This window comes from Rissa tridactyla, chromosome 14 (assembly GCF_028500815.1).
Source record: "Rissa tridactyla isolate bRisTri1 chromosome 14, bRisTri1.patW.cur.20221130, whole genome shotgun sequence".
NCBI classification, from domain to species: Eukaryota; Metazoa; Chordata; class Aves; order Charadriiformes; family Laridae; genus Rissa; species Rissa tridactyla.
Genome location: NC_071479.1, coordinates 12,617,039 through 12,630,885, shown reverse-complemented (window position 1 = coordinate 12,630,885; position 13,847 = coordinate 12,617,039). Strand labels below are relative to the sequence as shown.

General features: G+C 52.0%; 1 protein-coding gene across 6 annotated transcripts in view; it reads right to left on the bottom strand.

Annotated features, from left to right (window-relative positions):
- Nucleotides 1-13,847, bottom strand: part of EXD3 (exonuclease 3'-5' domain containing 3) — a 304,670-nt gene that overhangs the window by 102,235 nt on the left and 188,588 nt on the right. The window lies entirely within an intron of this gene.

The window sequence follows — 13,847 nt, the reverse complement described above, 5'->3', positions numbered from 1 at the left end:
TGGCCACAATACACTTGTGGGCAACAGCAGCTCCTCTGCCCCGCGGTTCTGCGCGTGGTGGCTGGTCCTCAACTGCATTTCAATGCTACACGGGCGTCTTATCCCTGCGGAGATTCTACCCTGCCCTGCAGTTGTGGTAGTGGGACCTGCACGGTGCTTCAGGTGCAAAAGGAGAAAGATGATCCCCAAAACACGATGTCTATACGACCCTGCTCCCATCTGCCCACGTGCCGCCCCGGGGGGTGCTGGCCACACACCAGTCACCGTAACACCCCGCAAACTGGGCGCGGTGGCAGCAGGTTGGGGGGGGACACCGCCGCACTCACACTTTGTCACAGTGCCACAGCTTGCATCAACACCTGCGCTCATGGTGGACTGAAAGTGGAGGGGGACTTAAAAGATCGCAAAAGCAGCCATTAATTCATGCAAAACCCATAAAAACAGATGCTTTCACCAACTCCAGAGACCTGCCACACAGTTTAGCTGCTCTGTGTTACATTAGGGTCACATCCGATGTCCCCAGGCTGCTTCCTCATAAGCAAAGTGACAAGGAAAAAGGGAATAGTGAAGGAACTCTTGGCTGTGCCCCCAAGAGACCCTGCTCCATCTCAGCCCCCGTCCCCTTTCCGTGTCAGCGCGGGGCGTCCCAGCCCAGCGCTCGCTGCTCCCACGGTAGTGCTGACACAGCCCTTTGGTGACTGATGCGGTAAACCAACCCAGTGAACCCATTTGCGCTGCACGTAACCCTACAAAAAGACAAATAATTGGCGCTCCGTGTCTTTTTTAAAAAAAATTTCTGCGTGCTTTAAGTTGCTAAATGCAGTTTGCCTTTTTTCCATTGCTTCAGCTGTCTGGCGGCCGCGAGCACCTGCTCATTAAACACCATTTCCCAAGGTAGGTTTCTAAAAGTGATTTTGAAAAATAAGATTCTTTAGAAGCTCCAAAAAAGGCAACGGCATTTCCTCTTCAGAAGAGCACAGTAATAACTGAAAAGGCGGCTCCTGCTAGAGAAGAGCAGCACAGACAACACTGATGCTAACGGCAACCACCCAGGAACTCGGACAAGAACTGAACGGGGAACGCAGGGCAAGGCCCGGGCTCTCAACGGCCTTGGACGCTCCATCCTTGTGATTTTGCAGGTATTTTTAAACTGCATCTGAAAGTGGTAAGCGCCGATGCTTCCTGTGAGCTCAAGGCTGGCCACCAGCAAGGGCTCAGGTTCCTGTAGCCCACAGAGGTCAACGTCCTTTTGTTTCCCTCTGTCTGTAAGGGAAGAGGCATGAGGAAAGATGCAGGTGCCCATACGGACTGAAACGCAACCACCCAAAAAAAGGCCAGAGCCCCACGGGGACTGAACGGAGGGAGGCTGGCGAGCAGAGACTCTATCGGACACCCCTCCACAGTGCTTTCGTCATTCCACCATTTTAGGCTTTATCCTGCTGCTGATTACAGTGAAAAGGGTCGGGGTGACACGGAGAGGAACAAGTGTCCTTCCCAGACTGATCACCTCCATCCCACGAGGCTGGAGGCTCCTGGAGCCGGATTCTGTATTTTAACCATGTCTTTGCGGTTGGCATGTAAGAGACAGCTCCACAGGCTGTGAGTTCCCTTAGTCTGTCACCTCCATCTCTGGATCTTGTTTTCCCTAGATATCCGAGCTCCGAACCAAGCCCCGCACGTTTAACACACGGGCATTCAAAAAGAGGAAGGGTGATGAACAGCGGGTAACTCTTTTTCCAGTGATCTCATCACTATGGTCAGAAAGGGGAACTCAGATAAGCTTTGTGGTCTAGTACATAGAAATACCTCTATTCCTTAGAAACACAGTTTTGAAAATCATGTGCAATGGCACACAAAATTTACATGTACAGATGCCACGACTTGTTGCTGAAATCAGGTCTCTGCATCCAGAAATTCTTTGCTAATCTGGATGTCTGTTCATGCGTGTACTCAAATTCCCAGTGCGTGTTTGCACTTGTTACGGTAACGACATGCAGGAATCAGGCGCACCTTGTTTGTACATCTCTACCCAGACAGTTGCATATTTGGCATGACCGTGCAGTCCGGAGAGCGCTCGTGAATGAATTAAACCACTCGACAGAATCAAACGCTTGGGGAAAGAACAGGCGAGAAGCAGCTCTGCTTTCTATCCCTTCACATTAAAAATACGGAGGATCGACGTCTTCCAGCCTTGCCTCAGCGCACGCTGTGTAGCCTTTTCCCCTAAGGATGCTGAGCGGATGGACTCCTGTCACTCCGGAGCTGCCAGAGCGCAGTACCTGCAGCGCAGGAGTTAACCGGGAAACTCTCTGCATGCCCTGACCTTAGCTGGCCTCATTTATTCTGGTATCATAATTCTTAAAACCAACTATTGCCACAATCACTTCCACGTATCTATCTCGTTCCAAGAGGCTGCTCCTTCTTGGCCGGTAATTCTTCTCAGAGTCACTCACTGAAATCCCAGATCATTTAATTTCAAAACCAATTATATGTAATTAGAGGAATTTCTACAGCCGTCCCCTTTACTGGATGCACAGGAATGATCTGTAATTCATCTCCACTGATGGTGCATCTGAAGAGGCTTTGAAGGACTTTCTAGGAGGAAAAAAAGTTCCATCAAGACAAATTTGCCTCCTTTTTTCCCCTCTTTTATCTAAGGAAAACACCTAACATGAACACAGGGCCTTCAGTTCTGAGTGCAGGCTCATCTGGAGTTTATTTCCAGCTTCACGTCAGCCGCGAGGCCGGGGACGTTTCAGTCACCGCTGTTGAAACTTCCCGTGGTGATGCAGCAAAGATGGTGTGAGAGCTGTGGGTGAAACAGGACGAGCACAGTTTGTGTTTCAACTGGCTCGATGGAAACCAGCGGATTTGTTCCTTGCCCCACTACGGCCAGCAGCAAGACTGGCACGACCTCAGGCAGAGAGCAGGATTTTCCACAAAATGCTCCCATCTCCAGAACCCAGACCCAGGTAGCTCCCTTTCCGAAGCACCACGGCTCACACCGAGCTCATCTACATCCCCCAAACCTCGCTGCCTCTGGACTTTCCCACAGCCCTGGTTCGGAGACCTAGCGGAATTCAAACCCGATGAATTCACAGCCCAAATATTTCGGATTGTCAAAAGCACTCGGGAAAGCTTTAACATTCAGTGAGAGCTGACTGACATCCACTCTCCTAAGGCTCGACACCTTGTAAAAAGGTGTAAAAAGGTGTAAAAAGGAAGGCAGCCTTCTGCCAAAAGAGAGGCCTGAGCTGTGCCAAGGACGGCGATGGGGTGTGTTGCCGCCGCGATGGGGGTTACCGGCTTCTTGCTCGCAGAGAGGGCGGTTCGCGCTGGAAAGGGAGAAAGAAGCACCGCTGGCAAGGAGCAGGGCGTCAGGCGGCGGGTTTCCGGGCAGCTGTTCCTGCCGCAGCACCAGCACAGCCGATCTGCGAGACCGCTGGCTGACGGTACATTGGCCTCACGCGGGTACAGCAGCACTTGGAGCTTTCTCGGGGTGTGCAGCCACTTTTATTACTTTGGGGGCAAATGCCGGCGGGTTATTCAATTCAAATGATCAAATACACCTCACATAGTATTTTACACCATTCCCCATGTGAATCCTCTTGCTCTGCAATTTGGCAATTACTGGCAGACAACTTCTGGGAAACGGATTTTAAACTTTGGGGCTAAAACCAAGGTAATGTGTATGAGCTTTGAAATTAGAGCTGTTTGCAAGGGTGTGTAGCGATAGGACGAGGGGCAATGGTTTAAACTGGAGCAGGGCAGGGTTAGATTAGCCATGAGGAAGAAGTTCTTTACACTGAGGGTGGTGAGACACTGGCCCAGGTTGCCCAGAGAGGGGGTGGAGGCCCCATCCCTGGAGACATTCAAGGCCAGGCTGGATGAGGCTCTGAGCGACCTGATCTAGTTGAAGATGTCCCTGCTGACTGCAGGGGGTTGGACTAGATGCCCTTTAGAGGTCCCTTCCCACCCAACACAGTCTATGAGTCTATGATTCTATGATTTTTTTTTTTGACACTGGTTTTACACTAGCAGTGACCTGTGCCACGGAGCCTCCGTACCTTCAGCTAGAAGAGCGTAAGTCCAGTATTTGTATATTCAGGCAATTGGATTTTCCTATGTAAAAGAGAGGACTACTGTCACATGTCTTAGCTTTCATGCAGAATTCTTCTGAATGTTTTGCAGTCCCCTTTCCTATTTTGATTAAAGAAAGTTACTTTCAAAAGTGAAGGCTTATCATTTCTGGTGATCTAAACAGATGTGACTTGACAAAGGGGTCCATTGTAGGGCCATGTTAGTGCTTTATTTTTTAACGATGAAGGCTTTGGTTGTTTGTTATGGTGAGAAATAGTTTCCCCTCCAGATAGCCCCTTGAGAAATTCATGAGAGAAAATCCAGACTGTGAAAAGTATGGCTTGCGAGGAATTTGAAACAACATGACAGGGGAAGCAAATCATCGTGAAAATCCTATTACAGAAAGCCTGGGCTCATGACCACCTCCAGCCCCGAGCTCATCCTCCCCGACTCCAGGTGAGCTGTTTCGCCGTCATCTGCGCCATGACCAGCCACGGGAATCCGAAACGTCATTCAGCCTTTCTGTCATTCAGCTGCCCGGAGACACGAAGCGAGGCGGCTGCTGAACCTACGGAGGGGACAATGGTCTCAAGCCAAAGACAAAGCAACGTGCGAAGGAGTGAAGCCACGGGTCAAGGTAAGGAGGGAAGAACTGTCAACGCAACCCACTGCTGTCGTGCAATTCCGGCTAATCAGACACAGATACAGATGCAAGGCGCCCGTGAACGCTTAAGAGAAGTTTACATTTCAGCTGGGTCTCGCAGCTGGACGGTGATGGCTTCGCATGCAAAGCTGATTTCTCCAGGGTACAGCTCCACAGCGGGGTAACCAGTGCAGTGTCTCTGAAAAGCTCCACTTTCTGATCCCTTTTCAGGTTTGTTCCCCTTCCTCCCAGGCTTCTTTCCATGCACGTGTTAAAGTGCTCTGCTATATCGTAATTGAAGTATTGTTCAATAAGTTTCAGTTCTGATTTAAGACTTCATTTTTTAAGACAGCAGAATAGTTTGGGTTCATGTCAGAACAGTTTTAAGGCCTCCAGCATCAAAAATAATCTGTTGTAAATCTAAAAATACCAGCTTTTCAGAGAGGGGATGTGAGATGCCAAGAGATTTCACGCACACAAACAATTGAGAGACTGGGCTTCAAGTTCCATTTGCATTTTTTCCATGGTTACCTAACCCTGGACCCAGCAATCTGATCCGAATCACCTTGGGATTTTTTTTTTTTTTCTAACGCTCCCCCTGAAGTACGGTCTCGGCATCCCTCCGCGGAGCACGCGTTTCCCTGCCTGCTGCAGGGGGTGATGTCAGCGGCGGGGGCTCCGGCACGCTGCGGCCGAAGCTCTGGCTTCTGCGGGGCACTTTTCAAGGGCTGACCTGCGGGGCTGGGTCCAGCTACCCCTCGGCACCGGCAGCGATGATCTCGACACGCAGCGAGGGAGATGAGCGCGAGCACAATGAAGCCACCAAACCGCCAGCATGCAGGAAATTGGCCAATTAGCCAGGACTGACTTTTAGCAGAAACCGTACAAAGGGATCTTTATGGATGAGAAGATCGCAGGAAAGGGAAGAGAGAGGCGAAGATCGGGGGAAACGAATGGCGTGGGGAACTGTGATCAAGTATTTATGACCATCCTCTGAAAGGTTGTTCTTAGTCCAGCTTGTAACTAGTGACTGAATGTCAGGATTATTTAGGAGAACTCGTTAAAATAAGCCAAAAAAAAATAGTTGGTGGATAAACCTGACAATGCTTCTAAATCACAGCAAGCTTGGTCTAGGGACCGGCATCCCCCCCAGCTGGGCTTCCCTCGCACGCACGGCAGCCACGGGATGGCAGGAGGGCAGAAGCAGAGCGCTCACAAGCACGAGCTTGTCCTCCTCCCCGACGGCCCACAGGACCACTGGCACCCACTTTTGGGATGTTCAGGGTCCCTCAGACCTCAGCACACAGATTTAAACTGGAACAAGATGCGTCAAAACAGTAAGAAAGGGATGGAGAGAAGGAGGTCAGGTCTCTGCAGCTAGCAAAGATACCCCGGCCCTACGCAGACAGGTTCTAATTACGCTGCTGCTTGGCTAAAAAAAAAAAAAAAAAAGAAAATATGAAAATATCCATTGAAAAATTCCTTTTTCTGTCTGATATTGTAAACACAAGTTCAGCACAGGAGACTCCATGGGATAAGATGGTTTTGATGACTTCCAGCCGCGTATACACTCTGCAGACTCGCTTTCCAAACAGCCTATTATCACCGTGCAGGCAGCTCATTTATTTGCTGAGAATTCTCATTTAAAAAAGCCTAATCAGTCAAGATTTATTTTCCTCTGATAAGGCACAGGAGGGCACTGCTAAGGTTCTGGCTTCTGCCGCTTGTCAAGCTTCTTGTCTAGCGGTTAATGTCAAGCTAACACCACGACAGGGCTCTCGCACGTCGCTTCTTCAGCCGGGCGTCCTGGGGCTCTGTCTGCGGAAACCGGGGCTTTGCCATCGACGTTCCCACAGGCCACCAGACGGATCATTTCCCTGCCTCGGTCTCCCCAGACGTAAAAGTGGGGGCTTCCAGCCCAGTAGTCAAAATCATGCAAAGGCGGGTGTCCGCGACTGTCAAGAACCGAGTCTTTAACCAAACGCAGCATCGTTCCTGCCCAGAGCATCTGGAGCTGCCATAGGAGACAGGATTTTGGCAGATTAGCGTTTGTACATCCAACCTACCTCCCTTTTTCCCTGTGCTGGCCCAGATGACTCTCTCATCCGGGGGGAAGTGGCCCCAGGAGCCGGTCGCGGCGGCTCAGCCCACCCTGGGTTGGGAAGGAGCGGCAGCGAGGGGGGCAGAGCTCCCCCGCTCAGGGCCCGGCTTCACCAAGAGCCGAGATCATCGTTGGCAGATGTACCTTCCCCAGGGCCCCGAAATCTCTGTCAGCAAACAGAACGCAACTGGAAGGGGGGAAAAAAAGACTAAAAGAAAGCCTGTATTTGAAATATGCTTTGTTTTCTTTTAAAAAATCCAGGATCCCATCCAGTTTGAAAGAGGAGGCGCGCACTGAAACAAACTCTTTGTTTTTTGCATTAGTTCAAGAACAAAACACTTTTAAAATATATTCCTCCGAGGTTTAAGTACTGCCTCTAGCCCCCACTTCTGGCACGCAGGAGCAGGTCACAGGTACAGCCCTCAGAGCTGCAGCAAACCAGCAAAATGTCCCAGCATCCTCTTTCCTTAACTCTTCCCAGCTGGCACGGGGGGTGTCCCCCCACCCCGACACCTCCCGTGGTGCTCCCGTCCCCTGTGCGGCATTTTGGCCCTGTCGTGGTGGCTGAAGGACCTGCCACCCTCACCTGGGTGGCACCTCCCTCTGCCCGCTGCAGGGCCAGGAGCCCCTCTGCCCCCCCTGGGAATTGTGGCCTTTGAGCTCCGTGGGGACACGGGCAGAAATGACGTTCTCACGGGGAGGCCAGGGGGAACCAGGGGCTTTGTGGGAAAATGATACCACCTCACCACCACCACCACCACCACCACCACCACCACCACGGACGTGTGAATGGAGTCCTGCGGCGGCTTTGAGACTGTGGCACTCTGTGGGATGGGGACAGGGGCCCGGTGTGCCGCATCCCCCGGGGCAGAGAGCGGCAGCGCCACGGGCCGGGGCAGCATGCAGCAATGGCTAGGTGGGACAACGGCTCCTGTCTCCGTCTCCGTCCACTGCCACCACAAGGCGGACCTGGCCACCACCCAGCCTGCGTGGGGAGCCATCTCCCGGGCAGGCTCAGGAGGCTCCATGAACGGCGATGGCTCCGTCAGCCCCCCAGTGCCCCTGGCAGCGCTCCCGGCACGTCGGCAGCTCTCTGAAAACAGGCAGGAGCCCCTCAAACCTCAGAGAGCCACCAAAGAGCAGCTGAGAGCTTTGCCCAGCCCTGGCGGGGTCTGAAGCCCTGGAGCGACGCCCTGCCCTCCGCCAGCCTTGGCCCCCAGCGCTCCCCCAAAACACCCCAGTGCCTGATCGCCCGGGGCCGGGTGCTCGCTGCCCAGAGCAAAAAGATGCTGGTTCATAATGGTCTGCTCGCTGAATCTGCCGTCACGCAAACGGCGCGGCAGGCTGCGTCTGGCACCCGTGGAGGGGTAATTACCGTAATTGCCGAAGGCATAAACTCGCTCCCCATTTTCTCCTGGCTGCACCGACCACGCAGGTTGAAGCGTGGAAGGGTGAGTGCCAAGTATTATGGTGTGAAGCCATTTTCCATTTAGAGCTCTTGTTTTTCATGGCTTATAAGTTACCATTCCCCGCCTCCATTCCTTTGGGTTGAGATTTGTCATGCTTGTTCTTAACCCAGTGGAGAATTTCTTTAGGAAAGTTCAATAGTATAAGTAGCCGCAATTATTCATCTGGCTTTCGTCATGGCAGATAACAGATATTCACAGAAAGTTGCCATCTCCACGAGGGAGGCAGCAGCAGAGAGGACTCCTGGCCGCAATCCGGCAGCAGCACAATCCAACATGCCCCTGGGTTTTCCAGGAGTAAATTCAGCAATTCCCATACCCAGACACCGGCAAACACCCACCCAAACGCAAGCATTTCACCCAGTCCCCCAGGGCCGGTTTCCAGATAGCTGAGCACGAAACTCTGATGATCCTCAACTAGTCACGACATTTTCCAGATGCATCCTGGGTGCAAGTGTAAATTCTAAACTTGCTCACAAAACCAACAGGACCCGAACCTTCGGGCTCGGCGCGCGGAGAGTCCGGAGGGAGACACCGATCCCCGAACTCGCACAAGGAAATGCCATTTACAAGCGGTGACAGCTCTGCTCGCCGTGCTGAGGACTGCCTCTCCTGCGCCTGCGGAGCCTGCGCACAGCTCCCATTCGGTGGGAGAAGAAATAAAAGAACTGGGTTTTTAATTAAAAAAAAAAAAATAAAATGCAAGGAACTTAGACGCAAGCAACCGAGTGAGTGAGACGTTACGATGGAAGTCTCAAACGAGCAAATGCCAAATGTGCCAGGCGGAGAGTCCCACCCCGTCCCGTCCGCGTCCCGGGAGCGCAACGTGCCCGTGTCCGGCTTCCCAGAGTGCTGCCAAGCAAGGCAGAAAGGGGCTTCATTAGCTCCTACGGAAAACACAGCTTTGAGCATCCTAATTTTGTTTAGTTTAATTCTTAACCATAATATTTATATTAATGTTATTTATTATAATTTATTTTTATTTAAATGCGTACACAGAAGTAAAGTAAAATAAAGTTGTGTTAAGCTGTTTTAAAAACAAAAACCACAGACCAGATAAGCGAGATAGAAGACATCTTTCATGTGGAGAGATGGCTGTGGGTCACTAGACACTAAAACAAGAAACAGCAATTTGCTCCGACACCAAGGAACAATAAAAACGCTTTTGAACACTTAGACGAGGCGTTGTGAAGGCAGAGCAGGATTAATTCCACGGAAAGGAACGATTCCTCACTCTTCCACTTGAGGACAAAAAAGAAGCATAAAAAACCACAACCCTGTCTCGTTTCTGTAGGAAAAAACAGTCTTTTTTGTGCTTTGAAAAGGCATATTGCTTTTTCACATCCATTAAGTTATGTACCAAACGCTGAGTCTCCCCACAGATTTTAAGGTTAATAACATAATTTTGCTTGAACGAGTCCTCATTCTGCTGTCACACACCAAAATGACAGTAAATGACCCCAAGGGTCGGAGGATGCGCTGTGCTGGTACCTGAGTTGTTCCAGTGATTCATCACGTTATTTCTCAACGTGTCATTCCCCAGCAGCCGGCCAGTCCCAAACTCTTCCCACCTCGAGATGAAACAGCTGATCTCGCACAAAGCAGAAAAACAGAAATGCCAACGGCTGCCAATAGCAACAGCTTCAACCTCGCAAGGACTCTGCCACCTCCACTGGTGACTCAGAGGAGGAAACACAACCAGGGTTCCCAGCGGCAGCAGAACCAGGGCAGGATCAGGTCAGGTAAAGCAAAGAATGGGAAATGGGCCAACCTGGGGTAAAATGGTCCTCTTTAAAGAAAATATAAACTCACTGTAAAAAGGCGAGTTCCACTTTGTGTCCCCTTCTGCAAAACCTCCTCTTGCCTTGATGCTCCCAGCTGCATTTACTGAACACCAGCAGAATGGGAACAGCGGGGGAAACAAAGCGTGGCTGGGACACCGCGAGCTGGTCCCGGGGCACTGAGCGTGCACGTGGCGTGTCACCCAGCGCACGCCATCACGGCCAGCACGGCTTCATCGGGGGGAGGCAGAGCCACACTCACACTCAGCTGCCAGGGCCGCGCGAGAAGACAAACCTGGGGGAGGTTTCTGTTCCGGAGGAAGTCTCCAGAATACCAACACTAATTGGCAAACGCTTCTAAAACATTGTTACACTCCCGTAACGACTATGGCACCCCAATGGAAATGACCTTCCTCCCGAGGATGAGGAACTACGCTGGCGACGGACACAAGCTCTCTCCTCTGAACACGCAGGTGAGCTGCAGTCCCCGCCGACTGCAGTCTCGTGTGCGCGCGGCTGAATCGCTACAAGCTGATGCCAGAAACGAGCTTCAGTCTCCTGGACCTGCACCTTTCACAGCAGCATCCTGAGAAAAGTAAAACTGAGGAGTAAAAGGAATTAAAAAATTGTGTTGGTAAATAAAAATGTTATTTTTAAACAACTAAAAATGCATGTCCGCATGCTGCAAAGACAAAGGCCCGTGGCCATCAGCAGAGGAATACAGTCATCTCCAGGTGCTCGGCTGACGGGGAGCACCACGCTCGCTCCAAGGGACATCACAGTCCATCAGACCCAGACACAGCCTAAGAAAGGGCTCCTGGGGTTTGGACCACATTTCTATGTCCCAGCTCCCACCCGCCGCTCTCAGCGAGCGCTGCTGCTCCAACCACGCGGATATCTGAAATAGCAGCTCGGAGAATAACACCCTGCGAAGCTCACGCTTTCCTCCCGACGTGCTCCGGAACACTGAGACGGCTTGGAGCTCCAGGTGAGGAGACACCGTGTTTCAGGCCATGGGTGAGGGTGGAGCTTTATCATCTGCCCCTGAAACAGGCCACCACGAGAGGCTGAAGGAGCTCAGAACAAGCTCATGGAGCTGCCCCCATCCCCCTGGTCCCCCGTCAGTCTCACACCCCTGCCTCCCCTCAGCCCTGCCTGTAGGATGCCCTGTAGGATGCCATGGCACACCTTCCCACTCCCCCATCCCAAATTTCCCCCCCTCCTTCCCACAAGGTCTCCCTCCCCGCTTGCCTCCAGCCCCTTGGGAGCAGAAGCTGCTCCCCACATGCCAGCACACTGTGGAGGTTGGCGAACGGCATTCCCGAGCCCAATGCAAGGAGACGGCTCCAGCTCCCATGACACTGCTGGTGAACTCCGACCCTGGTTCCCAGGGCAGGGGGACCCGTGGCTGGGAATAGGGAGGGGATAAAAGCGTTACTCAGCCTTGACTGAGCCCCAGCTGTTGCTCACATCCCCGCTGGGTAACACCAGGCATGGCAGAATGCTCTCCGCGGCGCCGGTGTGGTCCCAGGTTAGCTGACAGTCCCCCCACGGGGTCCGCAGCTCCTCCAGCAGCTGGGGGGTTCTTTGCGGTAGGTCATTCTGAGACCACACTTCCCCTTTCCCAAACGCCCACCAAAATTTCCATTTCCTGGGCAACAACCAGCTGACTATCTGTTGGCTATGGCTTTTTTGGCACGGGCTGGTGCAGAGTTGTGAGCTTTCACCACCTCCTCGCAACTCCGGCAGCATCTTTACCTCCAGCCTCGGCAAACGCCAAATCCACTCACATTCACTGGAGCGTTCCCGCAACGACCGTTCTCCACCCACGCCACGGCCACTCGCCCCTCTGCGCCCTGGCCCTGCCTTTCCTCTCACTCAAACCCAACACCAGCTGCTTCTCTGGCCTCTCCCATTCACACCCATCGCTCCCTGTTCAGTGTCGAGGGGCCAGTTTCACTCTGGTCCTTTCATATCTTATTGTGACATTCAACTGCCTCTTACTATCAGAGAAGTATTTTGACGTTCTCACCATCTCAGGAGGGTCAGGACCTCTGCAGCTTGCTGATCAGACCTGTCTGCTCATGCTCTCCCTTCTGTTTCCATCTTTATACTTAGGGAATAAATTCCGTGGGGTGAGCATCTGCCTTTTGCCCTGGGGCTGTACTGCACTCGCCGTATTATTATTGCAATGCTACTAGCAGCGTTCCTCAAGAACGCGATATCCACCCCATTATGTTTCACACCCAGAAGACACCGCAGGCCGGTGTAAGTCGCTGGTTTGCTGGCTGCTCACTGGCTTCCCAAGAACAACGTAGGAAGGAAGCAAAAGTGCACCAAAGATACGCTAAACTAGCACGGTTTGGATAGATAAAGTCTATCCAGATGGACTGGAGTCTCATGCTGAAGCAAAACCAGCAACAGTGACGGCCACATCGCCGAGCCAAATCTTCCAATATTGAAAGAATTTCGGTTAGAGGTCACACACGAGAAATACAGCCACGCTCCTGCTCACGCAGTCTGACGCTGCCCGTCACTGAAGAACTTCTCCTGTGACCTGCCAAGGAGAGGTAAAGCGAGGGGCAGAGAGGAGCAGGGACAGCCCAGCCGATACGGGGCTGTTACCAGCCTTGGGAGGGCTGGAGCTCCACTTCCAGCTTCAGCTGCCAGACTGCTGCGACTCGGTGACAGCTTGAGCTTTCCTCGGAAAAGGAAACATTTCTGACTTTCCTGGCTGCAGACAAATGAAAGATTCTTCAGTACTTCACGAAAGAGCCAAGGTTGCTTTCCTGCCTCAACTTACTATTAGTTTTTAAATTCACTAAATCATTTTTTACTTTACCTCACCGTTTTTCACCGTTTAGCGTGAACCACACTAAACCTTCCAGACAGCCTTTCAGACACAATCCTCGCGACCAGAGCTAAGTGCGCCGTGTGTTAGAGGAAACAAAAGGACCAGTTAAAGATTTGCAGCCACTCCAGATAAAAGAAGAGGGATATTTTAATTAGAGTGGCCCTTCTACAGATCGTGCCCAAACCACATCAAATACATACAAATACTGACTGCAGGAAATTAAAGCTGGGGACTTAAAAATACGAATAAATCAAGGAATTCTCACGCTTAACTTTCTCCTCTGACCCCCAAGGTCTCCTTTCCTGATCCACTTTGCTGACACGAACAGAAATTTGGTCGATCTGCCAAAACAGGCCGTGTTCTCACCTCCACGTGCCCACACAGCCCAAAAGCACTAAGTTCTCTCCCCACATCGCTGCCCATTCGGATGTGCACGACTGTAATCATTTCTCCGGTCACGACGGGCCGAATGAGTGCTACTCAAAAGGGCTTGGCTTACGAGCCGGCTCGCCTCCTCCTGCTGGGGTTTTGGGTGAATGAGGCCTCTCCCATCCCCCCGGGACACCCCGGGCTCCTCACAGCCCCCTGTCCTTGGCGTCTCCCTGGAAGATGCTCTGCTGAGCCAGGCTGGAACAAGGGCAGCGCTTCCTCCCTGGGGGATCCGTGCAAAATATCCAGAGATCAACAGGAGGGCAGAATTAGGAGACCTCAGTAAATGAGAACCAGCTCAGCCTTGTGTTCATCTAATGCCATTCACATTAGGGAAGAGGTACTCCGGTGGCACTGCGACAATAACCGAGGGAGGGACGGGGCATTTCCACACTGAAGAGGCAAAGGGTAAAGATGGGGAGGATGTCAAGTGAAAGTACAGCAGAATCAGGCGGCTTCGGGTAATAACTGTGTGTTTCATAAGCTAGATATC